A 20,010-nucleotide genomic window follows, 5' to 3' on the forward strand; every position below is an offset into this window, starting at 1 on the left:
GGAGATTGGGGAATCCTGGGAGGGATTTGGGGGGTCCAGGAGGAGATTTGGGGAATCCTGGGAGGGATTTAGGGAGTCCAGGGAGGGGTTTGGAGGATCCTGGAAGGGATTTAGGGAGTCCAGGGAGGGGTTTGGGGGATCCAGGAGGGGATTTAGGGGATCCTGGGAGGGATTGGGGGGATCCAAGGAGGGGTTTTGGGGGTCCAAAGGGAGATTTTGGGGGGTCCAGGAAGGGGCTTGGGGGGTACAGGAGGAGATTTGGGAGTCCAGGGAGGGATTTGGGGGATCTGGGGGTCCAATGAGAGATTTGGGATGTCCCAGGAGGGATTTGGGGAATCCTGGGAGGGATTTAGGGGGTTCAAGGAGGGGACTTGGAGGAGTCCAGGAGGGGACTTGGGGAATCCTGGGAGGGATTTAGGAAGTCCAGGGAGGGGTTTGGGGAATCCAGGGAGGATTTGGGGGATCCAGAAGGGGATCTGGGGAGTCCAAAGAAAGATTTGGGGGATTGTGGGAGGGATTGGGGGGATCCAAGGAGGGGTTTGGGGGTCCTGTGAGGGACTTGGGGGGTCCAGGGGGGGATTTGGGGGGTCCAGGAGATTTGGAATACCCAGGAGGGGGTTTGGGGGGTCCAGGGAGGGATTTGGGGGGTCCAGGGAGGGATTTGGGGGATCCAGGGAGGGATTTGGGGGATCCAGGGAGGGGTTGGGGGTGTCCAGAGAGGGATTTGGGGGGTCCAAAGGGAGATTTCGGAGGGTCCAGGGAGGGATTTGGGGGGTCCAGGAGATTTGGGGAATCCAGGGAGGGATTTGGGTGTCCAAGGAAAGATCTGGGGGGTCCAGGGAGGGATTTGGGGGGTCCAGAAGATTTGGGATGCCCAGGAGGGGGTTTGGGGATCCAAGAGGAGATTTGGGGAATCCAGGGAGGGATTTGGGTGTCCAAGGAAAGATTTGGGGGGTCCAGGGAGGGATTTGGGGGGTCCAGGAGATTTGGGATGCCCAGGAGGGGGTTTGGGGAATCCAGGGAGGGATTTGGGGGATCCAGGGAGGGATTTGGGGGGTCCAGGGAGGGATCTGGGGAGTCCAGGGGGAAATTTTGGGGATCCAGGGAGGGACTTGGGGGGAGTCCTGGGAGGGGTTTTGGGTGTCCAGGGGGGGATCTGGGGGATCCAGGGAAGGATCTGGGGGTGTCCAAGAAGAGATCTGGGGGGATCCAAGGGGGGATTTGGGAATCTCAGGAGCTTCTCTGTGTCTTCCCAACACCCCCAGTTCCTTAAATCCCACTTTTGGGAAGCAATTTGTGTTTCTGGGTGAGCAAATCCCAACTTTTTTGGCGGCTTTTCGCAAACTCAGTCGCTCCAAAGGAGTTTTTGGGGGTAATTTGGGGAGGGATTTTTTTGGGGGGGGAAAAAGTTTTATTTTTTTTTTCTATCCATTTTTTTTTCTATTTCTGCTCCTTTTCCAGACTGGATTTTCCAGTTTAAAGGCGGAGAGAACAGGAAATGGTTAATTAAGGCAGGACAGAATCAGAAGGGGTTGGTGGGATGGAAAACAAACAACTTTCCCCTCCCCCTGCCCAAACCTGAGATTAATTTTATTTTTTTTTTTTTCTCCTTTAAAATGTGGGAAAACAAGTTAAGTTGCACTTCCCACTTAATTTATTTATATATATTAAAAAAAAAATAAAAGCCAAAGAAAGTTGTATTTTTGTTTGTTTTATTCCTTCCCTTAAAGGTGTAAATAGGAAAAACTAAATTTGGTTGGGTTTTAATTAATTAGAAATTGCATTTTGTGAGGAATTTTTTTCTTCTCCGGGTCTTTCCCTTTTTCCAAAAATCTCTCCTGGAAAAAAAAGAATGAAAAAAATTCCCAAATGGGTTAAAAAGGCACCAAAAAAAGGGAGAGTTTGGTTTGTGCGGCTCCAAAAAGAATAAATTAATTAATTAATTTAGTGGCTTTTAATTAGAGAAATTCTTCCTAAAGCTGCAAATGGGGGGGGGGGGGGGGGAAGTTTTAATAAAATAATTTAGAAGGAAAAAAATATTTGATAAATTCTGATGAATTTGTGGCTTTGTGAAGGAAAATGGGGGTTAAAGTTAATTGGGATTCGTTTGGAGCGTCTGGTTTGAGTTTGTTGTTGGAAAAAGGGGGAATTTTATAGGGAAAAAATTGGGATTTTATAGGGAAAAAATTGGGATTTTATAGGGAAAAAATTGGGATTTTATAGGGAAAAAATTGGGATTTTATAGGGAAAAAATTGGGATTTTATAGGGAAAAATTGGGATTTTATAGGGAAAAAATTGCAATTTTATCCAGAAAAAACCTTGAAAATTTAAAGAAAAAAACCTTGAAAATTTAAAGAAAAAAACCTTGAAAATTTAAAGAAAAAAACCTTGAAAATTTAAAGAAAAAACCTTGAAAATTTAAAGAAAAAACCCTTGAAAATTTAAACGAAAAACCTTAAAAATTTAAACAAGAAAACCTTTAAAATTTGAATAAAAAACCTTTAAAATTAAAATAAAAAATCTGAAAATTGAAATAAAACCCTTGAAAATTTAAACGAAAAACTCTTGAAAATGTAAACAAAAAACCTTAAAAATTGAAATGAAAAAAACCTTGAAAATTTAAATAAAAACTCTTGAAAATTTGAATAAAATCTCTTGAAAATTTAAACAAAAAAAACCTTGAAAATTTGAATAAAAACCCTTGAAAAATTAAATACAAAACCTTAAAATTTTAAACAGAAAAACCTTGAAAATTTTAAATAAAAAACTTAAAATTTTAATAAAAACCCTTAAAATTTTAATAAAAAACCTTAAAATTTTAAACAAAAAAACCTTGAAAATTTTAAATAAAAAACCTGAAAAATTAAATAAAAAACCTTGAAAATTTTAAATAAAAAACTTAAAATTTTAATAAAAAACCTTAAAATTTTAATAAAAAACCTTAAAATTTTAAACAAAAAAACCTTGAAAATTTTAAATAAAAAACCTGAAAAATTAAATAAAAAACCTTGAAAATTTAAACGAAAAAAACCTTGAAAATTTTAATAAAAAACTTAAAATTTTAAACGGAAAAACCTTGAAAATTTAAACGAAAAAACCTTGAAAATTTAAACGAAAAAACCTTGAAAATTTAAACGAAAAAACCTTGAAAATTTAAATGAAAAAACCTTGAAAAATTAAATAAAAAAACCTTGAAAAATTAAATAAAAAAACCTTGAAAAATTAAATAAAAAACTGAAAAATTAAACAAAAAACCTTGAAAATTGAAACGAAAAAACCTTGAAAAATTAAACGAAAAAACCTTGAAAAATTAAACGAAAAAACCTTGAAAAATTAAACGAAAAAACCTTGAAAATTTTAAAGAAAAAACCTTGAAAATTTTAAATAAAAAACCTGAAAAATTAAACGAAAAAACCTTGAAAAATTAAATTAAAAACCTTGAAAATTTTAAACAAAAAAACCTTTTTAAACAACAACAAAAAAACCCTTTAAAATTGTTGCATTTTGTTCTTTGGTTTAAAAAAAATAAGAAAAAATTCCATTTTTTCTGGTTGAGCCGAAGGGGCCGGGAGGGGGTTGGGACCGAAGGGATGAATGAAAAGAGGGGGAGGAAAAGGGGGAAAAAAAAACCCCCCAAAGTGACTCCAGGACATTCCAAACCTGAGGAATGTGGAGCAGGGAATGAACTCGGGGGGTGGGAAGAGAATTTGGGTCCGTCTGGAGTTAAAAGGGGATTTTTTTTTTCGTGCTCATTCCCCGAGTTTGGGTGATTTGGGTGCTCGTGTTAATTATTTAATTAGTGTGGATGTGATTAAATGGCGGGCAGGACATGAAGGTTTAACGAGGAGGAGGAACCTTCAAATTAATTAATTTTTTCCCCAATTTTTGCTTGGAATTTGAGAGTTTAAAAATTAAATTTTTTTCCCCCAAATCTTTGCTTGGAATTTGAGGGTTTAAAAATTAATTTTTTTTCCCCAAAATCTTTGCTTGGAATCTGAAGGTTTAATGTGGAGGAGAAATCTAAAATTAATTTTTTCCCCAATTCTTGCTTGGAATTTGAGGGTTTAATGTGGAGGAACCTTAAAATTAATTAATTTTTACCCCCAAATCTTTGCTTGGAATTTGAAAATTTAATGTGGTGGAGAAACCTAAAAATTAATTTTTTTTCCCCCCAAATCTTTGCTTGGAATTTGAGAGTTTAAAAATTAAATTTTTTTTCCCCCCAAATCTTTGCTTGGAATTTGAGAGTTTAATGTGGAGGAGGAACCTTCAAATTAATTAATTTTTTCCCCCAAATCTTTGCTTGGAATTTGAGGGTTTAATGTGGTGGTGGAACCTTAAAATTAACTTTTTTTTGCCTTAATTTTTGCTTGAAATTTGAGGGTTTAATGTGGAGGAGAAATCTAAAAATTAATTTTTTCCCCAATTCTTGCTTGGAATTTGAGAGTTTAAAAATTAATTTTTTTTTCCCCAAAATCTTTGCTTGGAATTTGAAGGTTTAATGTGGAGGAATCTTAAAATTATTTTCTTTATTCCCCAAATCTTTGCTTGGAATTTGAGAGTTTAATGTGGAGGAGGAACCTTCAAATTAATTAATTTTTCCCCCAAATCTTTGCTTGGAATTTGAGGGTTTAATGTGGAGGAGGAACCTTCAAATTAATTTATTTTTTCCCCAATTTTTGCTTGGAATTTGAGGGTTTAAAAATTAATTTTTTTTTCCCCCCAAAATCTTTGCTTGGAATTTAAAGGTTTAATGTGGAGGAGGAACCTTAAAATTAATATTTTTCCCCAATTTTTGCTTGGAATTTGAGGGTTTAAAAATTATTTTTTTTTCCCCAAAATCTTTGCTTGGAATTTGAGAGTTTAATGTGATGGAGGAACCTTCAAATTAATTAATTTTTTCCCCCAAATCTTTGCTTGGAATTTGAGGGTTTAATGTGGAGGAGGAACCTTAAAATTAATTTTTTTTCCCAAATTTTTGCTTGGATTTTGAGGGTTTAATGTGGAGGAGAAATCTAAAAATTAATTTTTTCCCCAATTCTTGCTTGGAATTTGAGGGTTTAAAAATTAAATTTTTTTTCCCCAAAATCTTTGCTTGGAATTTGAGAGTTTAATGTGATGGAGGAACCTTAAAATTAATTAATTTTTTTCCCCCAAATCTCTGCTTGGAATTTGAGGGTTTAATGTGGAGGAAGAACCTTCAAATTAATTAATTTTTCCCCCAAATCTTTGCTTGGAATTTGAGGGTTTAATATGGAGGAGGAACCTTCAAATTAATTAATTTTTTCCCCAATTTTTGCTTGGAATTTGAGAGTTTAAAAATTAATTTTTTTTCCCCCCCAAATCTTTGCTTGGAATTTGAGGGTTTAATGTGATGGAGAAACCTTCAAATTAATTAATTTTTTCCCAAATCTTTGGTTGGAATTTGGCGGTTTAATGTGGAGGAATCTTAAAATTATTTTTTTTTTCCCCCAAATCTTTGGTTGGAATTTAAAGGTTTAATGTGGAGGAGGAACCTTAAAATTAATTTTTTTTCCCAAATTTTTGCTTGGATTTTGAGGGTTTAATGTGGAGGAGAAATCTAAAAATTAATTTTTTCCCCAATTCTTGCTTGGAATTTGAGGGTTTAAAAATTAATTTTTTTTTCCCAAATCTTTGGTTGGAATTTGAGAGCTGAGAAATCTTTGCCTCCTGTTTGTCCTGGAGGGATTGCAGGGATTGTCTGGAAGGTTTTCCTTGGATCTGGAGGAGGATTTGGGGATGTCCAGGTCTCTGGTCCAGGTCTCTGGTCCATCTCTCCTCATCCCTGAGTGTTTCCTGAAGAACCATGGAATGTTCTTCCAGCCGTGTCCCTGCAGAGGGAAAGGCTGGAAGGACATTGGAGTGGCTTTGGGAGAAGCACAAGGAGATTTAGGGAATAATCTGCTCACCAGGAAGGGTCTTCGTGGAGAAAATCTGTATTTTGGACAAAGAAAAGCCCAACCCTTGTGGGTGTTTGTCCACTCTGGGTTATCCCAGTCTTTTCTGGGAATCCTTCAGGGAATTCAGCTCAGGAATCCTTGCTGGGAATTGAGCTGAGAAATCTTTGCCTCCTGTTTGTCCTGGAGGGATTGCAGGGATTGGCTGGAAGGTTTTCCTTGGATCTGGTGGAGGTTTGGGAATGTTCAGGTCTCTTGTCCAGGTGTCTTCTCCATCTCTCCTCATCCCTGAGAGTTTCCTGGGAAACCACGGGATGTTCTTCCAGTCATGTCCCTGCAGAGGGAAAGGCTGGAAGGACATTGGGGTGGCTTTGGGAGAAGCACAAGAAGATTTAGGGAATAATCTGCTCACCAGGAAGGGTTTTTGTGCAGAAAATCTGTATTTTGGACAAAGAAAAGCCCAACCCTTGTGGGTGTTTGTCCACTCTGGGTTATCCCAGTCTTTTCTGGGAATCCTTCACGGAATTCAGCTCAGGAATCCTTGCTGGGAATTGAGCTGAGAAATCTCAGCCTCCTGTTTGGTCCTGGAGGGATTGTAGGGATTGTCTGGAAGGTTTTCCTTGGATCTGGAGGAGGATTTGGGGGTGTCCAGGTCTCTTGTCCAGGTCTCTGGTCCATCTCTCCTCATCCCTGAGTTTCCTGGGAAACCACGGGATGTTCTTCCAGCCGTGTCCCTGCAGAGGGAAAGGTTGGGGGGACATTGGGGTGGCCAAGGTGACCTCAGGAAGTCCCTTCCCACCCAAGCCCTGCCCTGAGTTGTCTCAGACCAAAGCAGGAGGTTCCACTCAGCTCCTCCTGGGAATGCCCTGGGAATCTCTGGGAATCTCTGGGGAAGGGAATTGGAGGTGTTGAAGTTTCAGGTGTGTCTTTTCTGGTTTCGATGGAGTAACCACCGAAGGGGAGTGCAAACCAGTTCCACACTGGTTTGTATCCAGTGCTGTGGCTGCTCCAGAAGGTGCTGGAAAATCCAGCTGGGAAGGCTGGGGAGTCCAGAGGGTTGGGAGCAGTGCTGGGTGTCCCCTCCCCTGGCTTTATTTTGGGAGTACCTGAAGCAAAACAGGCTCTGGTGCCTGTCCCACGGGGTGGCTTTGGGATTCCCAGATGGTCTGGGAGTGTTGGGAAGTGGGTTTGGGAATCCATCCCTCATCCCTGTGCTGTTGTCCTGGGCTGAGCCCATTCCAGCTGCTTTTGCAGCCCCTTCCCCAAGGAAAGTCGTCAAACCTGGAGGGCTTTGGGGCAGATTGTTGGGGTTGTGGCTGGAGATGAGGGAACAGGGAATGTCCATGGGGATGGGAGTGAGAACATCCCTTCTCCACTCCCTGCTCCTGGTGGGAAAGAGCAGGAGGGGGAGAATTAAAAAAAAAAAAAAAAAAGGAGGAGAAACTAAACAAACATAAAAAACGTGTCGGATCCGTCAGGAAATGGGTCATTTATTTTATTGTAACCGACACTTGGGAGCCCTGACATGGGCAGGGCTGAAATTTCACACTTTCCCTGCTACTGGAAGGCTCTGATCCCCCTGTGGAGCAAACCTGGGTGGGAAAACACCCCCTGGCCATGGGGATGTCCCAGCAGAACTTGTTCCCATGGGTGGTTTTTAGGGATGAGGCTCCAGGTCGGGGTTGGGATACCCCAAATATGCCCCACCTGTACCCGAGGCAGGAGCAGCACTGGGAGCTGGCAGAGCTCCACGTGGCACAGGGGGGTTTATCCACATGGCCCAGGGGGGTTTATCCACATGGTTCAGGGGAACTGCCACGTGTAAACAGCACTTGAGATTCCAGGGAAAAGGGTTTGCAGCAAAAGGGGGAAGTTTGGACTCCAGAGAGCGACATTCCCGCCGCGGTTTCCTTCTTTTTTATGAGGTTGAAGGAGATCCTGGGGGAGCAGCTTCCTGGTCAGAGTGGGAAGAAGATGGGAATTGGGAACTAGAGGCAAATAAAAGGGAGCAGGATAAAAAGGAGAAGCTCCCAGGGCCAGGTTTGCACCCACAATTGGAGCCAGATTTTTCCAGCTTGGATTGGAGCATCCAAACCAAAGCTCGGCTTTCCCACGCGCTCGGCGCCCGACGCTCCTGGAGAGCTCTGGCTGTTGGGATTGCTCCTGGTTTTGGGAATTTGGGATCTGCCAGCACACACAGGGGGGTTGCAGCTGCCCCTGGTCCTGCCCCTTCACCCCAGGGATGGGGTGGGTGCTGGGGGGCACCAGCTGGTGGGTCCAAAGGAGTTGCTCGTTCCCCTCTTTGCTGCGTTGAGAGGTGTTGTGTTTAGAGCTCGTGATGGAAGGTTTGTCCAACTGTTTGGGAATTCCTGGAGTGCTCCAGATGGGGAGCTGTGGGTGAGGTGCAGGATAAGGGGCAGGAGCAGCACAGGGAGGGGACACACAGCGATGCCCGAGGGGCTCTGCTCTCCCTCCAAGCTCTGGGTTTGCTCTGGAGTTTCCCACCTGCAAAGTTCTGGCTTTGCTTCAGCTCCTGCAAAGTTCTGGCTTTGCTTCAGCTCCTGCAAAGTTCTGGCTTTGCTTCAGCTCCTGCCCAGTCCAGAGCTGGGGCTCAGACCTGGCTGTGCCTGTGCAGGGAACTCCCTGCAATTAAACAATCCCTGTGTGAAGGTGTCAGGAAACAGAGCAACGTTTACCTGTGAGAGGAATGGGATGAATTTTGTGCTTGCAGGACTCACCCAAATCATTCCCTGGTTATTCCTTCTCACATCCAAGCAGACCTGATCACCTGAGTGGCTGATCATTGGTGTAAATTTATAGATATGTAGATGAGTGTAGGTATTTTCTTCACCATGAAGACGTTCAGGTGTGTTTTGGGGTCTCCTTTTGGCATCAAAGTATCTCCAAATGGATCCAACGAGGACTAAACCCCTAAAAGCAAGTTGTGATCCCTCAGAGGAGGAGCAGCTTGTACCTGCTGGAGGCTTTTTGGGAAGAATCTCCTGTAAATGTTGTGCTTCCAGGCTGGAATTCTGAAGGTTTCAAGGATGTACTTTGGGCACAGGAACCTCCCGTTGGAAGCTGGGGCTGCTGAAATGAGGCTTGTGCTGAAGTTGAGCCTAAACACACAACTTTCCATGAACTTTATGTAGTTATTGTTGAGTGCTCAGCCCCAGCTGAGCTAATAATGCAACAAATCTCCCTGACAAATCTGCAGCCTCTTCCTCTGCCCGCGGCGGAGCCGCCGAACGGCTGCGGCTCTTCCAGGTGGCACTTCCCGAGGTGGGGAGGAGATTTGGGAATTTTAAAAGCCCTGCAGAGCTTCCCTGGGAGTTTTTATCCATTCTGGGATGTCATTCCCGTGCCTTCCTGGCTGCACACCCAGCTGGGAATGTTTGCTCAGCGTAGATTTTATGTTTGGTTTCCTCAAATCCTCGTGTTCCTGCAGCTTTGGGAGGGGCTTTGTGCCACTGTTGGTGCCAGGAAAACTTGGCACTGGGAGCGCTCATGGAAGGCAGAGAGGAGAGAGGGCATGGGCATGGCTGAGGGGGGGTTCTCTGATGGCAGAAATCCAGGTGTTTGGGCAGCTTTGGGCTGAATTTCCCTAAATGTGTGTTTGGGTTTTCATGTTCTCTCTTTTAATGCCTTTGCTTCATCTCTGCTGTTGTAGAAAAGCCCCATTTTTGCTGGTTTTCAGCTCCTTCCCTGTGCTCCCTTTTCCTTCTCTTATTCATGTCCTCTTGTTGAAAAACCCAACCCCAAGAAGGGCTTTTTGGAGACTTCACACTCCTCAGCTGCTGGTGCAGCTCTGGGGGGACAGAGGAAGGAGCTGGGGGGGTTTAACCCCCTCCCAAAGCTGAGCAGATGCTGAGGGAGGAGCTGTGGGTGGCACTGGCACCTGGGGCAGGTGGGCTCAGTGGCATCTTCCCTCCTGCCCCCAAAGGGTGATTTTTGTGGGCTCTGTGTGAGAAACTTTAATTTCTCATTTTTCCATGATTGTGTCACCTTGGAAGAGTTTGGCTTTGCCTTCCCCTCCTCCTGGAGAGGAAAAGGAAGGGAAAACAGCTCTGGCTTCCACCAGACTTGGTGCAGAACTTGGGTTTGTTGTTCAACACTTGTGCTGGTGTTGCCTGTGGCACCAAACCCTCTGCAGGTCTGTGTGAACTCCAGGGATGGTTTGGGAGCTCCTGGTTGGGATCTGGGTTGGGATTTGTGCCTGAGAAGATGGGGATGGTGTGGCACCAAACCCTCTGCAGGTCTGTGTGAACTCCAGGGATGGTTTGGGAGCTCCTGGTTGGGATCTGGGCTGGGATTTGTGCCTGAGGAGATGGGGATGAGCATCCTGCTCTCAGCCTGAACTGCAGGAGACCTGAGCCCCATCTCCTCAAGCACCAATCCCAACCCAGATCCCAACCAGGAGCTCCCAAACCATCCCTGGAGCGCACACAGACCTGCAGAGGGTTTGCTGTTCAACACTCGTGCTGGTGTTGCCTGTGGCACCAAACCCTCTGCAGGTCTGTGTGAGCTCCAGGGATGGTTTGGGAGCTCCTGGTTGGGAACTGGGCTGGGATTTGTGCCTGAGAAGATGGGGATGGTGTGGCACCAAACCCTCTGCAGGTCTGTGAGCTCCAGGGATGGTTTGGGAGCTCCTGGTTGGGATCTGGGCTGGGATTGGTGCTTGAGGAGATGGGGCTCAGGTCTCCTGCAGCTCAGGCTGAGAGCAGGATGCTCATCCCCATCTCCTCAGGCACCAATCCCAACCCAGATCCCAACCAGGAGCTCCCAAAACCATCCCTGGAGCGCACACAGACCTGCAGAGGGTTTGCTGTTCAACACTCGTGCTGGTGTTTCCTGTGGCACCAAACCCTCTGCAGGTCTGTGTGAACTCCAGGGATGGTTTGGGAGCTCCTGGTTGGGAACTGGGCTGGGATTGGTGCCTGAGGAGATGGGGATGAGCATCAGCTGAGCTGCAGGAGACCTGAGCCCCCACCCAGCACCTCCCCACCCAAACTGGGAGGACTGGCAGGTCAGAGTGCACCACCACGGGTCTTAACTTGAGCTTTGGCAAAAGGGTCTCCACCCTGGAATGAAGTTCAGAAGGGAGTGTAATCAGTGCTGTAACTTCTGGGTTCTCCCTTTATGAGTCTGCTTTTGATCTGGGAGGGTTTGTCTGCCTGCAATCACTGCACTGGTTCAACCTGATCTGCCTTAGACTGTGGTGCTGCTGGTCCTTGTGCATTCTCCTTCTCCTCCGGGAGTTCTGGGGCGAGTTTTCTGTGGGAGTTCTGAGAGTGATTTCTGTAAGATTTCTGGGTGAGTTCTGGGCGAGTTCTGTGAGGTTTCTGTGAGATTTCTGTGAGATTTCATGAGGTTTCTGTATCTCTTGAAGCACTGAGGTGTTGGCTCCTCTCAGGATGCCACTTTGGGTGGGTGTGGTGAGTTCTCCACATCAACTCCATCTACTCAGGATCAGTGGGAAAAATAGGAATTGAGAGAAAGCAGTTTAGGAGAGGAGGGAATGTAAGGCAGGATGTATTCCTGGCTCTGAGCACCCACCTGAGGTGCAGCAGCTCTTCCAAACTCAGGAATGAGTTCCAAGGGATGCTCAGGGACAGCCCATCCTCAGCAGCTTCCTGAGCAAACCCTCATTGATTATGAGACTTGATGCTCAGTGTACAAAGCAGTCCCGAAAATGAGCTAATGGGGAGAAACCAATTAGCCAGATTGATTAGCCCAGGCTCAGATCCTGGTTGCTGAGATGATTGATGGGAAAGGATTAATCACATTGTGCTGCTTTGCCAGAGATAACCCAGAGTGGGTCTGTCTGAGGCTCCTGTGGCTGTTTCTCCCAAATCCCGTGGCCAGTTCTCCTCTGTGTCCCTCCAGCTGCAGGAATCCAACTGTCCTTGGTGGCTTCATGTCCTCAGGAGGGGCCTCTTGGCTCTTCTCCTCCAGGCACGAGCCTGCTTTCCTCCCAGCCCCTCTCTCCCAGCCCCTCTCCCAGCCCCTCTCCCAGCCCCTCTCCCAGCCCCTCTCCCAGCCCCTCTCCCCAGCCCCTCTCCCAGCCCCTCTCCCCCAGCCCCTCTCCCCCAGCCCCTCTCTCCCAGCCCCTCTCTCCCAGCCCCTCTCTCCCAGCCCCTCTCTCCCAGCCCCTCTCTCCCAGCCCCTCTCTCCCCAGCCCCTCTCTCCCCAGCCCCTCTCTCCCCAGCCCCTCTCTCCCCAGCCCCTCTCTCCCCAGCCCCTCTCTCCCCAGCCCCTCTCTCCCCAGCCCCTCTCTCCCCAGCCCCTCTCTCCCCAGCCCCTCTCTCCCCAGCCCCTCTCTCCCCAGCCCCTCTCTCCCCAGCCCCTCTCTCCCCAGCCCCTCTCTCCCCAGCCCCTCTCTCCCCAGCCCCTCTCTCCCCAGCCCCTCTCTCCCCAGCCCCTCTCTCCCCAGCCCCTCTCTCCCCAGCCCCTCTCTCCCCAGCCCCTCTCTCCCAGCCCCTCTCTCCCAGCCCCTCTCTCCCAGCCCCTCTCTCCCAGCCCCTCTCCCTGCTTTTCTCTCTGCTCCTGCTGCTTTAATCTTGTCATTGCCCAGATTTGCATATTCCTTTCTCAGCCTCCTCTTCCCTTTATTCCACCCCCAAACCTCTTTCCCATCAGCCACTCTGCAGCTCTGGCTCTGCTGCCACACAGGGCACAGCTGGGACTCTCCAGGTCCCCCCCAGTGACCAGCCATGGGAAGATTTGGGATATCCTGGAATCCCACAATGGGGTTGGGTTGGGAGGGACCTTAAAGCTCCTTTCATTCCCCCCTCCATGCCATGGGAAGGGTCACCTTCCACCAGACCAGGTCATTCCAAGCCTCATCCACCTTCCCCTTGGACAATTCCAGGGATGTGACCATAACTCCAGCAGGGGACTGGGGATGGAGGGAAGGGGTTTGGCAGCTCAGAATAGCTCAAGATGCTTTTCCAGGGGGGGTGTTGAGTTTAAGATTTTGTTGCACTGATGGACGTGGAGCTCTGGAGGCCAAAGGTGTTTTGGAGGTAGGGATGGCTCTCTGAGGGAAGGAAAACTCACTGTTTAAATGATGTTTTCTGGGCTTGGGTCTCTTTTCAGGACAAGAAAAGGGATGATCTTTTTTTCCCATTCCATCCCTCCTGGATCCTGCTCAACTGGAGCACATTTAGGGAATTTTTGGTGGGGTGTTCCCACTTTTCCTTGCTCTCTGAGACCTGCCCCTTGTCACTCAGCTCAGGTTTTAGCCCAAATTCCCTCAAGGAGCAGCTCCAGGGATGCAAGAGGGATAAGGGGCACTGGGTGATGCTCTGCTGGTTGGGCTGGGGCTGGGGAGCAGCAGAGCCAGGAGAAGGCAGGGATGACCCATCAGAAAAACTCAGTGCTCTTAAAAATGCCCTGAATTTAAAACTCACCCCTTAACCTGGAGAAAATTTTAGCTCAGATCTGTGTTTTTCACTAATATATTTAAAGTGATTATAGTTGATGTTTGACATTGAGGTGTTAAAGCTCCAAACAAATGTGACAATTCCAGACCTCAGAGCTCTGGATTTAAACTCTTTGCAAACTCAAGGGGAGACTTTTCCATGTTTTTTCCCCCCATTCCCTCATCAAGGTTTTTCTTCCAGACCACAAAAGCTCTGGAAGTTCAACCTGGACTATGAGGAGCTGGGCCAGGAGGTCTGGATTTAGGAAAACTTCATTTATTTAAATATTTCCCTCTACTTAAGTATGACTCAAACTTTAGTAACAGGGAGGGAATTCAGTAATTTGGGGAGGGAATTGGGATCTTTCCTCCAGCATCACCTGGTGGGTTTGGAATGTGGTTTTTGTCCTGCCTTGGTGTTGTGTGAGTGTTTCCAGCAAGGACTTTGCTGATCCTGCTGGAAATCTGAGTATTGGTGGGTTTAATTGTACAAAACTTGGGGGAATTGTAGAAAATTTGGGGAAGCCAAAGGATGTGTTGGCTCAGAGGGCAACCCAGGAGGTGGCAAATCATGGGTGAAGTGGCCAAAACATGGAGCAGATCCCATCCAGGTGGGGATCCCCATCCTGCTCAGAGGGATCTGGTGACATTCCAGCATTCCCTGCTTTTGTTCCCTTGTCAGTGAAATTCAGGGATAATATTCCTGATGCCAGCAAAAGGAAAACCTGTCAAATTATAAGGGAAAAGCAAGTAATTCCTGCTCCAACTTCCCTCGAGTCCCCCTGGCAACGTTTGTGTCTTAGCAACCACATTTTCCTATTGAAAAATGTTTAAAACATTAAAAAACCAACAACAACAGCCATGCATTAAGCACAGGATTAAGTGTTTCCCTGAATCAAAGCCTAACTAGATAAATGAAATGCTGTTAATTGAATCAGGGATGTGTTTTCAGCCCCCCAATTTGCATAACATTTGCATGGCATTGAAAAGCCATCCCTGGTGTTGTTCAGTGGTAGGAGGTCCCCCCGTGTCCCTGGATTTGGGGGTCACCTCCTGGCCCGAGGAGGTGGGTGGGGTGGGGTTGGTGGGTGAGTTTGGGGAGAGTTCAGAGCTTGCCTGTGCTTGGTCCTTCAGCATCTTTGTGCCTTTGGTGTCACCTCTGCTTGGAAAAACACGTGGTGAGGGCTGGAGAAGGTCCAGGAGATGTTGGATAGAAGGGAGATCCACCATCCCAAGGGGTTTGTTTGGTGTGTGTGGGGCTTTGGAGGGCAGAGGAGCAGCAGCTCCCACTGTGGTGCTCGTGGGTGGCTCTTTCTCCATCAGAAATTTCCTAAATCAGCTCCTGGTGAAACCAAAGTCAGGTTATCCTGACAAACCCTGGGCTGGTGTGGGAAGAGGGAGGAAACCCCCAGGCTATGCTGGGATAGCCACTCCATGGGGAATTTGGCTCCTGGGGGTTGTTGCTCCCTAAATCATGTGTAGGTGACACAGGTGGTGGTGTCTGTTCCCTGTGGATCACAGGGAATGTTGTTTGGGGCTAAAAGCTCCAAAGGCAACAGGATGATCCTGGACCCTCCATCCTCCTCCCTCTGTGCTGTCCCTGCTGTTGGTGCTCAGGCTCAAATCCCGTTGGGAAATCACCCCAATCCCTCAGGGATGCTGTGCCTGCTCTGTGTGCCACGGGGCAGGGCAAGGAGGCACATCCAGGAGGGGGGATGGAGAGACACAGACAGGTTTTATCCTCTCCCTGACAGTGCCTGGGGATGTGCTGATGCTCCTCCTCAAGGAACAGCATCCACTCTCCAGCTTTCCATGCTGGGAAGAGCTCCTGTCTCAGCTGGGACCTGTGGCCAAAGCTTTGCTGGGAGGAGAGGGCAGGAATTCCAGGAATGTGGGATGGATGAGGGTGGGCTCTGCCCCTCTTAAGTCACCCCAAAAACACCCCGTGGGGCCCTTGCCAAAGGAAGGGAACCCCCCTGAGGGGACGGTGCTGCTTTTCCATCGCCTCCGGCTCCGGCCCAGCCTCCTGCTGGATCCCAGCCAGGCTCTCTGCTCCTGGTGCCCCTTTCTTGGGTCCCTGCCACCACCACCAGCGTGCCAGGCCACTCCAGGGAATTACCAGCAGATTCTTAATTAAGTGGGAGGCTCTGGCCACCCTCTTGAAGGCGATCTCTGTGGAGGGATGGATGAGTGGATGGATCCAGGGGATCCCGAGGGCTGAATCCACGCCTGGAGGTTTCCCAGATGGGATTTAAAAATTAAAAATGAAACCAGAGCAAACCCCCAAACCCAATTTGGGGTTTTAATGGTGATTCTGCCTCCCTGGTGCTCAGGGTTCTCCTTGGTGCTGCCAATGGGAGGAGGGGGCACAGCTCCAAGGATGTGGCACCACTGTGGGCTGGGAGGGCTCGGGGTGCCTCAGGGACACTGTGTGGCTTCCAGGGCTCCAGGGCTGTTGGATACCAGTTGTGGGAATTCCCTGAACCAATTTGCTGCCTCTTCTTCCCATTTCCACTCTGTTTGTCCCTTCTGCAAAAGTGATTCCACCTGGTGCTCTTTGGGTTTGATCCATGTGGACCAAAGGCAGAGCACGGAGGGTGAGGGATCTCCTCAGTCTCCGAGTTCTGCAGGATCCCCATTTGCTTTCCTGGATTCTCCTGTTGCTCCAAGTCACTCCACTCTGACTTTCTGCTTTTCCCCCCAGTGAGGTTTAACCTGTTGGTGTGTTGAGCTCTTTAAAGAGGTGGCTGGAAGGAAATCTGGGGAAAGCCTTTGATGGAGCAGATCCTGCTGCTTCCAGAGCTCAGGGATAACGAGGGACTGACCCAAATGCTTCTCTGTGTGTGGCTCCATGATGTGCAACCTTTTGCAGCCTCCTATTCTCTGGGTGCATCAGGATGGGTGGGTTTTCCCCCTTGGTGAGTCCAACCCCCAGCCAGGGAGGGTTTATGGAGTGCCAGGAGGTTTCAAAGGTCTCCCTTTGCCTTGTGGTGCTGCAGGAGAACCAGCAGGTCCTCTTGGAATTTCAGGGTGTGCTGACAGGTTTTCCAGGGCTCCAGGATGGATGTGGTGGGATGTTAAAGTGCTGTGAGAACAAACAGCACCATCAGAGTGGAGCAGGAGGGTGGTGGGACTGAGATCCATCCCTGGGACACACAGTTCCTCTTCCCTTTCAATCCTGCAGCTCCTCACTCTCCTCTTTCCTCCAATCCATCCCTGGAACACACAATTCCTCTTCCCTTTCAATCCTGCAGCTCCTCACCCTCCTCTTTCCTCCAATCCATCCCTGGGACACACAATTCCTCTTCCCTTTCAATCCTGCAGCTCCTCACTCTCCTCTTTCCTCCAATCCATCCCTGGGACACACAATTCCTCTCTTTTTTCAGCCCTGCAGCTCCTCACCCTCCTCTTTCCTCCAATCTATCCCTGGGACACACAATTCCTCTCCTCTTTCAGCCCTGCAGTTCTTCACCCTCCTCTTTCCTCTCCCATTAACATCTTTAATTAAAAGAACCACCAGCATGTGCAGGAACTTCCCAGATTGGCAAACAGACATTTTTTTACCAGGTAGATCAATCCATTCCGGCTCATCCCAAGGATCTGGGAGACTCCTGCCTTTGCTGTAGGATGAGCAGCATCCAGCAGTGCCCTCACTCACCTCCTGCCACGAGCTGGGGATGCCGAGGCTGCTCCGGAGCTCTGCCCATCCCAGGGGAATTCCATCCCAGTCCTGGGGGCAGCCGAGCTCGGGCGAGCGGAGTTCTGTGGGAGCAGGAGGGAGGAGGATAAAGAAGGGATGGACTGGCTGTGGCACGGAGTTATGGATTTGGAGAGCAGCTCTGCTCGGGGTGGGTGGATCCAAGGAGTGTTTTCCATGAGGGTTTCAATCCAGCAGGACCTTCTCCCGGCAAAGCAGAGAGCGGCGTTTATTTATTCATGACTTTCCTTTGTCATTCCAACCACGCCGGAGCTGCTCATCCCACAGGGAGTTTCCTCCCACTGTGGGGCAGCCCCATGGCAAGCCAGACCTGCCCAAACTGTGATGGATGTGGCCCCAAATCCACCTTCCCCCTGGCACGGTGGGCACTGATGGAGCTGGGCAGGAGCCAAGAACTCAGAGTGTTGTCTCATCCCGGGATTCCGCGGGCTCCTTTGTGCCGCTCACCTTGGTGTGCTGTGCCAGCCCCGCCTCTCCCTCCCCAGGGATAACATCCATCAGCAGCGGTGGATAATCCCGGTGGAATGGCTGTGATGGGAGGAATTATGGTTAATTAACATATTAATAACAGCGCCGTGGCCCCGGCGAGGCTGCCCCCGGCCCCGGCGAGGCTGCCCCCGGTCCCGGTCCCGGCGAGGCTGCCCCCGGTCCCGGTCCCGGCGAGGCTGCCCCCGGTCCCGGTCCCGGCGAGGCTGCCCCCGGTCCCGGTCCCGGCGAGGCTGCCCCCGGTCCCGGTCCCGGCGAGGCTGCCCCCGGTCCCGGTCCCGGTCCCGGTCCCGGCGAGGCTGCCCCCGGTCCCGGTCCCGGCGAGGCTGCCCCGGCCCCGGCCCCGGCGAGGCTGCCCCGGCCCCGGCCCCGGCGAGGCTGCCCCGGCCCCGGCCCCGGCGAGGCTGCCCCGGCCCCGGCCCCGGCGAGGCTGCCCCGGCCCCGGCCCCGGCGAGGCTGCCCCGGCCCCGGCCCCGGCGAGGTTGCCCCCGGCCCCGGCCCCGGCGAGGCTGCCCCCGGCCCCGGCCCCGGCGAGGCTGCCCCCGGCCCCGGCCCCGGCGAGGCTGCCCCGGCCCCGGCCCCGGCGAGGCTGCCCCCGGCCCCGGCGAGGCTGCCCCGGCCCCGGCCCCGGCGAGGCTGCCCCCGGTCCCGGCGAGGCTGCCCCCGGTCCCGGCGAGGCTGCCCCGGCCCCGGCCCCGGCGAGGCTGCCCCGGCCCCGGCCCCGGCGAGGCTGCCCCGGCCCCGGCCCCGGCGAGGCTGCCCCGGCCCCGGCCCCGGCGAGGCTGCCCCGGCCCCGGCCCCGGCGAGGCTGCCCCGGCCCCGGCCCCGGCGAGGCTGCCCCCCGTCCCCGGCGAGGCTGCCCCCCGTCCCCGGCGAGGCTGCCCCCCGTCCCCGGCGAGGCTCCCCCAGCCGGTACCAACCCGGTGATGCTCTTCCCGTACCCAGCGAGCTTGGAAAAGGAATTCTGCTGCTTCCCTTGATGAATTTTCTGGTTTAGGGGCCAGCAAAGGAGCTGCCACCAGCAGAACTCGGGGGGGAGGACATAAATGGCTCTTTTCTCTCCATGGCAGGCGGGATTCCGGTCACGTCTGTGCCGAACACGTGCGCTGCCCATGCAGATGCTCCGAGCAATCCCGAGAAGTTTCCGTGGCAGGGGTGGGCGGTGGGAAACCTCCAGGGCTTCCTCTGCTACTTCAGATCCCTCTGACCCTCCCTGGGCTCTGACATTCTTTGCATTCTGAGTTTCTCAGTCTCCCTGAGATGGAGTTGGGGACGGGGATTAGCGTGGAAAGGGCAGATCTGGTTTCAGAGCGTCGTGTCCCCCCTTTCCTTCCTGCAGCCCCCCCTGACGTGCTGGGATTTGGAGGGGTGGGCTGGGTTCTTTTTCCTCATCCACCTGGTTTGCATCTGTAGCAGCAACAGAATTGGTGTTTCGGAGCCTTCCCAGTGGCTGAGGTGGAAAATCTCATTTTTTGAGCTTCATTTTGACTTTTAGAGGGGAGAGTCACCCCAAATCTCCCGTTCTGTCCCTCTGGTCTGATTCTCTGGGATATCTTTGGTGATTTGGGGAAATAGCAGTTCTGGTTTTGTTGGAAACCAACTGGCCAGGCCTTTTGGGGGTTTTGGTGTGTGAGGAGATGCTCGAGGCAGCTGCTTTAACCTGGGAATGAGGAGGAATCCTCACGTGGGGCCAAATCCTGTGGATGCCTTTGGGCCATTCCACGCTGAGATGGCCTTTCCTCATTGACAAGTGAGCTGAGCCACCTTCTGAATTTGTGTAATTGGAAAACAGTGATCTAGAACCTCATTTTATCTTTTTTTTTTTTAATTTCATGTGTTTATTAATACTTTAAATTCAACAAGCTGGTCTTGGATATGGGTTTGATATGAGCCCCATATGTGGCTCCTGCCTTGGTTGTGACATTTATCTTTTCTTTAAGCATCTTAAAAATCAGGGGGTTTGGTTATTCCTGGAAAACAGAGGCCAGGAAAGGGAACAGGCCATCCCTGGAGGATTGGCACTGTTTGCACCCACAGAGCTGCATCTGTGGGCACCTAAAGGGGGGAGTTGGGTGGGATTTGGGGTGTCCAGCAGGGGATGATCCCACAGCTGCTCTCAGCTGTCTCCAGCAGCTGCTCCCAGAGGGGGCAGGGGGGAAACGGCACCCCCGGGGCAAATCTGGCATTGGAATTATAAAAAGAGTTTCTATTTTGGGAAAAGTGAGGTTAGGAAGGGCCAAAAATGTGAGTGGAGAAGCAACCTGAGCCCATCTCGGGTGAAGGAGCAGAGTTGTCCATGCCTTGGTTTCCCTCAGAGATGAACCAAACCCTTAGGTGGGATTTTGGGTGTGGGAATGATGCTCCTGTTATCCCAATGGTCCTCTCTTCATCCCTCTGATGAGGGAACACACAGCTCCCTTTTTGCTTCCTAATCCTTCTGTTTAATCTGGGAAAAGTCTCTGCC

At 49.9% G+C, this 20,010-nt stretch overlaps 1 protein-coding gene across 4 annotated transcripts in view; it reads left to right on the forward strand.

The window, feature by feature from the left end:
* IGF2BP1 (insulin like growth factor 2 mRNA binding protein 1) overlaps nucleotides 1–20,010 on the forward strand; it is a 32,346-nt gene that overhangs the window by 4,065 nt on the left and 8,271 nt on the right. The gene's annotated exons all lie outside the window — the stretch shown is intronic.

The sequence above is a fragment of the Pithys albifrons genome, chromosome 25, assembly GCF_047495875.1.
Source record: "Pithys albifrons albifrons isolate INPA30051 chromosome 25, PitAlb_v1, whole genome shotgun sequence".
NCBI lineage: Eukaryota > Metazoa > Chordata > Aves > Passeriformes > Thamnophilidae > Pithys > Pithys albifrons.